This window comes from Symphalangus syndactylus, chromosome 11 (genome assembly GCF_028878055.3).
Source record: "Symphalangus syndactylus isolate Jambi chromosome 11, NHGRI_mSymSyn1-v2.1_pri, whole genome shotgun sequence".
Classification (NCBI taxonomy): domain Eukaryota; kingdom Metazoa; phylum Chordata; class Mammalia; order Primates; family Hylobatidae; genus Symphalangus; species Symphalangus syndactylus.
Window position 1 is genome coordinate 122,988,544 of NC_072433.2, and position 8,287 is coordinate 122,996,830.

Consider the following 8,287-nt stretch of genomic DNA (forward strand, 5'->3'; position numbering starts at 1 on the left):
ATAACAGAGGTAATGGAAACAAAATACATTAACAAGTTTGTTGAATTAACAGATTTATTGTACCTGTTTCCTTTTACATTCCCGTGTGACTCCTAGGAAATCTCAATTACATCTATGGCTCACATTATATTTCTGCTGGACTGTGCTGCTCTACTCTAGATTGTAAGGAGCGTTCTTGAAACCGGAACCAAGCTCAATTTAAGGTTCAGTACCTAGTAAAGTATTTGGAAAATAATAGATGCTGAATAAACATTTTTTTGACATTTAAATAAATGAATGAGTAGCCATCTTTGTAAATGTGAAGAGAGCATATAGCACGTTTGCCCTATATTTTCTTTTCTGTTTTTTTTCTTTCCTTTCTTTATTTTTTTTGAGACAGAATCTCGCTCTGTGGCCCAGGCTGGAGTGCAGTGGTGCGATCTCGGCTCACTGCAACCTCCGCCTCCCCAGTTCAAGTGATTCTCCTGCTTCAGCCTTCTGCGTAGCTGAAACTACAGGCATGCTTTTGCCACCACACCTGGCTAATATTTTTTTGTTTTTGTTTTGTTTTTGGAAGAGAAAACTTCACCATGTTGTCCAGGCTGGTCTCGAACTCCTGAACTCAAGTGATCTGCCTGCCTTGGCCTCCCAAAGTGATGACATTACAGGTGTGAACCACTGCACCTGGGCTGTCCTATATTTTCTAACTTTATGCTAAGTTTTTCTTTGCCTAGCATAGGGCCTTGAAAACAACGATAATAACAACTACAACTGTCATTTTCAGTCACCTACTATGTGCAAAGGACTTTTAACCTTGTATAAATGTTGTATAAATTAGGGACAATGTATATGAAGTGACTTACCCAAAGTCACATTATTAGAAGACAACATCTAGTAAACAATTGCTTGTCAATAATTGACTGAATAAACAACCCGACGAAGCCCAACAGGGCTCAGTTATTATCGAGCTCACTCAATTATTGACAAACAACAGAGCTTTGTGGGGTTGTTTGTTTTTCCACTCAATTATTGACAAGCAATTCAAGAACCATGATAAAATCTGTCAAGATTTCTGTTGTCTTGGATATGAATATGAATCCTTCGATTTTATCTGATTTGAGATTGCTTTCCCCAGTTTATGAAAGCTCATAAGACATTTAAGGATTTTTAAGTCTGAAATTCTGAAACAGAAACAAGAAAAAATAATCTGTTAACAAGAGAGCCAGTTTCTCAGGTTACAATAAATTAGATTTGGAAACACCAAACATACATCTGCCCTCAGGAGCTTGAGAGAAAGTCCTGTTCAATCTGTAATTTGCCCAAAGGTACTCTTAAAAACACCACAAAACCTAATTAATTAGGAATAGGTGAACTTCAACGTGCTGAAGCCATTGGGCACTTTAGGCTAATTATCCAGCCTTACAGGCACAAGGAAACACACTGTGTATTTGGCTACATGCTCTGCTCTCAACTTTTAAACCTGTATGTATATTTTAATGGCAATTTAATCCATATGGTTGAGATTATTTGCATTCAATTCATCAGAAAGCAATTTCTGAAAGAAACTCCTATCTAATAAAACTTCCTCAGTGTGCTGCGCCAGACGTGAGTTCCTTCTGTACAGATTTCTCTAGCAGAGCTGGCTGGGTGGTATTAACATTTGTATTAACTAAAGGCAACATCGAGATTAAGTACAGGGACCCTTCAAGCCAAATAGCCTTGGTTCAAAAATCTGTATTTCACCACTTAGTGTGTGTGTGGCTTTGGACTTACTTTCCTGATAGAGTTTGGATCTGTGTCCCCATCCAAATCTCACGTTCAATTGTATTCCTCAGTGTTGGAGGTGGGGCCTGGTGGGAGGTCATTTAATCACGAGGGCAGATTCTTATGGTTTAACACCATCCCCCTTGGTGCTGTCACCACGATAGTGAGTTCTCATGAGATCTGGTGGTTTAAAGTGCGTGGCACCTACCCCCCACCCCTCTTGCTCCGGCTCCAGCCATACAAGATGTGCCTGGTTCGCTTTCACCTTCTGCCATGATCGTGAGCGTCTTCAGGCCCACCCGGAAGCCGAACACATGTCAGCCTCATGCTTCCTGTACAGGCTGTGAAACCATGAGCCAATTAAACCTCTTTTCTTTATAAATTACCCAGTCTCAGGTATTTCTTTACAGCAATGCAAGAATAGATGAATACATTTCCTTATTCATAAAATGGGTAAAGTAACAATAACCCGTGTGGGTTATTGTAAAGATGAACTGAGTCCGTGTAAAGGCTTCCCTCTGTGAAGATTCTGTAAGCCAGACACTGTTCTAGCCATTAGCTGTCAGTGTTATTATTAGGCTCCACTGCAAGTGACAGACAAATAACACTGGAATGGCTTGTACATGATGGTTTATTTCTTTTACACACAAACACAGGCAGTCTGGGGCTGGAATGATGACCCCATGCTCATCAAGAACCCAGATGCTTTGTATCTTGTTTCTGTACCAACAACAGCACACAATTCTCACCCACTGATCCAAGGTGACAACCCCAGCTCTAGCCAGTTTGCCCACATTCCAGCTAGAAGGAAGTAAGAAAGACAGAAAGTCACATTTCCTTCCTTCAAGACTGCTTCCTAAGATTGCTTGGGGCTAGGAGTTCAAAAACAGTCTGGGCATTATAGTGAAATCTTGTCTCCATAAAAAAAAAATAAACAATTAGCTGGGCATGGTGACATGTGCCTGTAGTCCCAGCTACTCGCTACCCAGGAGGCTTGAGACAGAAAGATCCCTTGAGCCCAGGAGTTCAAGTCTGCAGTGAGACACAATCATATCACCGCACTCCAACCTGAATGACAGAGCGAGAGTTCGCCCCTAATTTTCTTTTTTTTAAGAATGCTTTCTAGAGGTTACACATACCCCTTCTGCTTCTATCCCAATGAATGGAACTTAATCTCATGGCCATGAGTAGTCTTAAAGGAGACTGAAGAATGTAGTTTTTTATTCTACAATTTGTTCTATTATTATGACTGTAGAAAAAAGAGAGAACACATATTGAGAACAACCAGCTGTCTCTGTCACAGATTTGGAATAAAGGATGAAACACTCCATCCTTGACAACAAGCTGTGTGCAGATCTGGCATGCATACTAAATGGAGATCTTTGGAAAATAGAATGTGGTTGGAGAAAACTACATCTTTCACTCAGTACGCAGCAGTCTCCACATGCTGTTTGTTTATAAATCCCAAAAATATATGCTGCATAAGACACTAAATAAATGTTGATTCTAATTATTGTACAAAAGTGACCACAAATCTCCTCTTCTTTCCACTCACCAGAATTATATCCATGGAAGATCTTCAGATGCTTGTGGATTTAGAAAGAAAAGGAAGATCGCAACTTCTCTTGCCACACTCCAAAGCCACCTTCTAACCCTTTTTCCTCTATCATAATTGAGAAAGTGATGATGCTCCAGCAAGCTCAGGGTGCCCCTCCAGAGACTGACCACAGATACTTGTGTTAGACAAGACACCTTCCAACCCTGTCTGCATCTTTACAAATAAAAGATGTTGACAACACACCCATAGATAACAGAAAACATATTTCTGGCCAGTGAGTGAGCTTTTCTGGTCAGGCTTGAGGACTGCAGCAGATACTTGTTGGAAGCCTTCCCAGCAGCCCACTCCCCTTTCTCCTTCTGAACAACAAAACGGTATTTCCCAGCCTTGCAGTGAGGCTTAGGATTGGCTTAAGCCAATCAAAATGTGTGCAACCCTGTGTCCACAACAATTATTTCAGAGTTGGGCATGTGATAGAATGAGATGGGAAGATGTGGGAGCCTTGGAGAAAGAAGTTTCAGTGGATGTCGCCATTCTCTTGGGATCACAGAGACACTCGGTTTCAGCTGGGGTTTCTGTTAAGTAGTATTCTCATCAACACTGAGCCATGAAAGGGAATGCTGGTAATATTTAACAGGAGACAAACTAATCAGGAGGTCGTAAGTGAACATTTATGATACCAGGCGTACCAAGATGGAAATGCTACTCTACCATTTTACCACTTGTGTTATTTGAAGGAAACACAGATGCAGTTTCTTAATCAGGAAACTGGGGAAAACTACATTGATCTCACAGCATTGTGCATATAATACCAGACAACATAAATGAAACTGCCCGGTGCCAAGCCTGTTTCCCAGACACAGAAATCAATAAGGACACAGATAAAAAGAAAAAGAAAAATTATGTTTGCTGAGTGGCTGGCTACTATAAAAACAAACTGTATATGAAGAGTCCCCGTAAGGTACACCAAAGGAGGCAGAAGGTCAGAGCTAGGATGAGCAGCTTGGATCCCCAGACTTCATGTGACAGGACATGAATGACAGCAATCCCAGACACTCTGAGTAAAACTTACATACAGTAAACAGAAAATACATTTTATGGCAGAGTTCTGCAAGTTGACAAGCACATTCAGTTGTATAATCATCATCACACTCAAGATATGGAACAGTTCTAACATCTGCCAAAATTCCCCCATACTGCTTTGAAATCGACTCCTTTCTCCATTCCAGTTCCTACCCCCAAAAGATCCACGAGCCACTGATCCATTTTCTATCCCTATAGTTTAACCTTTTCCAGAATGTCATATAGACAGAATCATACACTTAGTGGTCTTTTGAGGCTGACTTCTTTTACATCATATAATACATTTGAGAATCATCTAGGTTGGGGTGTAAACCAGTATTTTGTTTCCATTGCTAGCCATTTAACATTTGATTAAAGCCCATCTTTCTTTTTAACGGTGTAAGCCACATGGGATGACAGACTGGGGGGAAGAGAGCTGAGTTACAATGATCATTTTCAAACATGTGCATCCAAATACATATATTTGAAACTGTTCGAGGGAAAGAAGCATGTTGGAACGTGCTATAGACCAAATCGTGTCCCAGCAAAAATCCTGAGTTAAAGCCCCGGCCCCCACTGTCACTATATTTGGAGACAGAATATTTAGGAGGTAATTAAGGTTAAATGAGGACACCCGGGTGCAGTGGCTCACGCTTGTAATCCCAGCACTTTGGGAGGCCAAGGTGAGCAGACAGCTTGAGCTCAGGGCTTGAGACCAGCCTGGGTAACACAGTGAAACCCTGTCTCTACAAAAAAAATAAAAATTAGCTGGGCATGGTGGCACCCACCTGTGGTCCCAGCTACTTGGGAGGCTGAGGTGGGAGGATGGCTTGAGCCCAGAAGGAGAAGGTTGCAATGAGCCGAGATTGAGCCACTGCACTCCAGCCTGGACAACAGACCAAGACCTTGTCTCAAAAAAAAAAAAAAAAAAAAAAAAAAGGTTACATGAGGCCATAAGGGTGGGGCCCTAATCCAATAGGATTGGTGTCCTTATAAGAGGAGGAAGAGAGGCCAGAGCTAGGCAGCACACTCTCTCTTTCTCCCCCAACCCCACCTGCCTAGCCCTGTGAGGATACAGCAGAAAGCCAAAAAGAGAGCCCTCACCAGAACCCAACTATGCTGGAGTTTCATTTGGGACTTGTAGCCTCCAGTATGCAAGAAAGTTAATTTCTATTGTTTAAGCAACCCAATACCAAACTATAGTGTTTTGTTATGGCAGCTTAAGCAGACCAATACTGAGTGGCTCAGAAAACAGACCTGCAGCCAGGAGTCAGTGAACTGGGTTTGATCCCAAACGCGTTTCCTTTTTTATGGAATAGGGATGAAAATAACCTTCCATGCAGGCTCATCATGAAGACTAAACCACATAGGTTGATATGTAAAATTTTTAGCCCATTTCTTGACACTAGGAAATGTCCAATATGGGGCGCTTATTATTGGCCAGCTTTGTATCCATCCCTGCACCCAATATGAACCCTTATATATGCAGGGATGCTCTGCAAATATTTGCAAAAAAAAATTGAAATGCAATTGGACATACTAAGGAACCTGTCTGTGTTTTGATTTGTTTAATTTGTAAAATGAAGTTGTTAATGCAAACGAATGTTTCTGAAACCCATCTAGTATGTTTAACACAATCTAAACAGGAAGTGATTTTATGGTAGTCATTTCCATGTTAGTATAAGCAGATTTCAGTTATCATTCCCACAATTAGATGTTTGCATGTTAAACTATTTACCAAAAATTATGAAAAGGAAGTATGTGTAACCTTTTTAAGTATAATGTGTCTACAACCAGATGGAAAAGATTTGGGAGAGGTAAAGAGGGACAGTGAGATGCTTTTTTTGCACCTGGAATGACAATTGGTTCTTCTCAAGGCTTTGACGGGAGCCTGAGGTACAGAGGAATGAGAAGAGCAACTTGTCTTTTGGCCTTCATAGCTCCCTTAGGGAAGGAAGAGGGGACAGGTGGCTGTTTTGTCTACTCATTGGTACCCGCAGTGGTATGCTAGCGCTGGCTCATTCCAGCTCTTGAGAGCCAAATGTGCACTTCCCTTCCCAGCTCCATGTTGAGCGATATCATGTTGGTGGCTTAAAATTGGCCATGCTGGGAATTTACACCATGGAAGTTGTGATGGTCAATAACTGAGTGTCAACTTGATTGAATTGAAGGATGCAAAGTATTGTTCCTGGGTGTGTCTGTTAAGGTGTGGCCAAAAGAGATTAACATTTGAGTCAGTGGACTGGGAGAGGCAGACCCAGCCTCAATCTGGGTGGGCACCATCTAATCAGCTGCCAGCATGTCTAGAGAAAAGCAGACAGGAGAAGATGGAACAGCAGACTTGCCGAGTCTTCCAGCCTTCATCTTTCTACCCTGCTGGATGCTTCCTGCTCTCAAACATCAGACTCCAAATTCTTCAGCTTTTGGACTCTTGGACTTACACCAGTGGTTTGTCAGGGGCTCTCAGGCCTTTGGCCACAGACTGAAGGCTGCACTGCTTTTGAGGTTTTGGGACTCGGACTGATCCACCACTGGCTTCCCTGCTCCTCAACTTGCAGACAGCCTATTGTAGGACTTCACTTTGCGATCGGTGAGTCAACAGTCCTTAATAAACTCCCTTTCATATATACATATATCCCATTAGTTCTGTCCCTCTAGAGAACCCTAACTAATACAGAAGGCAAATGCTACACATGAGGGCATCCCTCACTTCTCTGGAGAGTCAATTGTTAAACATTTACCAGGGCCATGGCCCAGAGTCACCACTACTTCCCAGGGAAGGAGCAGGGAGCAATGCAAACTGCCCTTCAGAAATCCCTAAGAAGGGTGGAAAATGGATAGCAGAGGTATTGGGTAAATGCACCAAGAGAGTCAAGAGGGTTAAAGAAGGCCAGAATTTGGAGTTCATTTTTGTTTATTTTTTTGAGACAGAGTCTCACTCTGTTGCCCAGGCTGGAGTGCAGTGGCGGGATATTGGCTCACTACAACCTCCACCTCCTGGGTTCAAGTGATTCTCCTGCCTCAGCCTCCCAAGTAGCTGGGACTACAGGTGTGCACCACCACGCCTGGTTAATTTTTGCACTTTTAGTAGAGACAAGGTTTCATCATTTTGTCCAGGCTGGTCTTGAACTCCTGACCTCAAGCGATCCTCCCACCTTGTCCTCCAAAAGTGCTAGGATTATAGGCATGAGCCATCGTGCCCTGCTAGAATTTAGAGTTTAGACAGGAGATCTTTCTTTATCCCTCACCATTTTTGAGGTTCAATGTATATTTGAGATCTGATTCCGATAATTGAACCATGTGTGGTATTGAGAAAAGTATCTTCATGGATCTCTTTTCACCCACTAACTCCATTGCCGAAACACCTACCCCTAATAAAAGTATAAAGAATGCGTGCAAGGATTGAGGTCATCAGGTGGCTTCGCACAATGTGATTGTCACAGAGTACAGCCTGGAACCATCTAACATCCTGCAACAAGATTCTACTTACCTCTATTACGGTGAGCCCACGCAACCAGGTACTGTCAGTCTTCAAATATTCTTCTAAAACTTGATTTCTCATAGTGTGGGAGAGGAGTCATGACGAGTAAGAAAAGTTACATGGCAGAATGATTTTAATAAGAGTTGTATAAAATGTAAAAATTCATAAAGGTTATAGAGTAGTTAACTTTGAGTGGGGGGGTTAATGGTAATTTTTTTTTCCTTTGGTGCTTTTCTATATTTTCAAATTTCCCCATGGTGAGAATGCATTACTTTTTGAAAAAAGAAAAAAAAAATGAAATACTGCTTTTGGTTTGTTTTTTTGTTTGTTTTGTTTTGTTTTTGAGATGGAGTCTCTGCCGCCCAGTCTAGAATGCAGTGGCTCCATCTCGGCTCACTGCAACTTCCGCCTCCTGGGTTCAAGTCGTTCTCTTGCCTCAGCCT

General features: G+C 42.0%; 1 long non-coding RNA gene across 1 annotated transcript; it reads right to left on the minus strand.

Annotated features, from left to right (window-relative positions):
* Positions 1-2,356: 2,356 nt before the first annotated feature.
* Positions 2,357-7,959, minus strand: LOC134731756 (uncharacterized). Its single transcript, XR_010114342.1, has 2 exons — positions 7,854-7,959; positions 2,357-2,544 (listed from the first exon to the last, which is right to left on the minus strand). It is a non-coding gene; the product is annotated as an uncharacterized lncRNA (long non-coding RNA).
* Between the last annotated feature and the right edge of the window lie 328 nt (positions 7,960-8,287).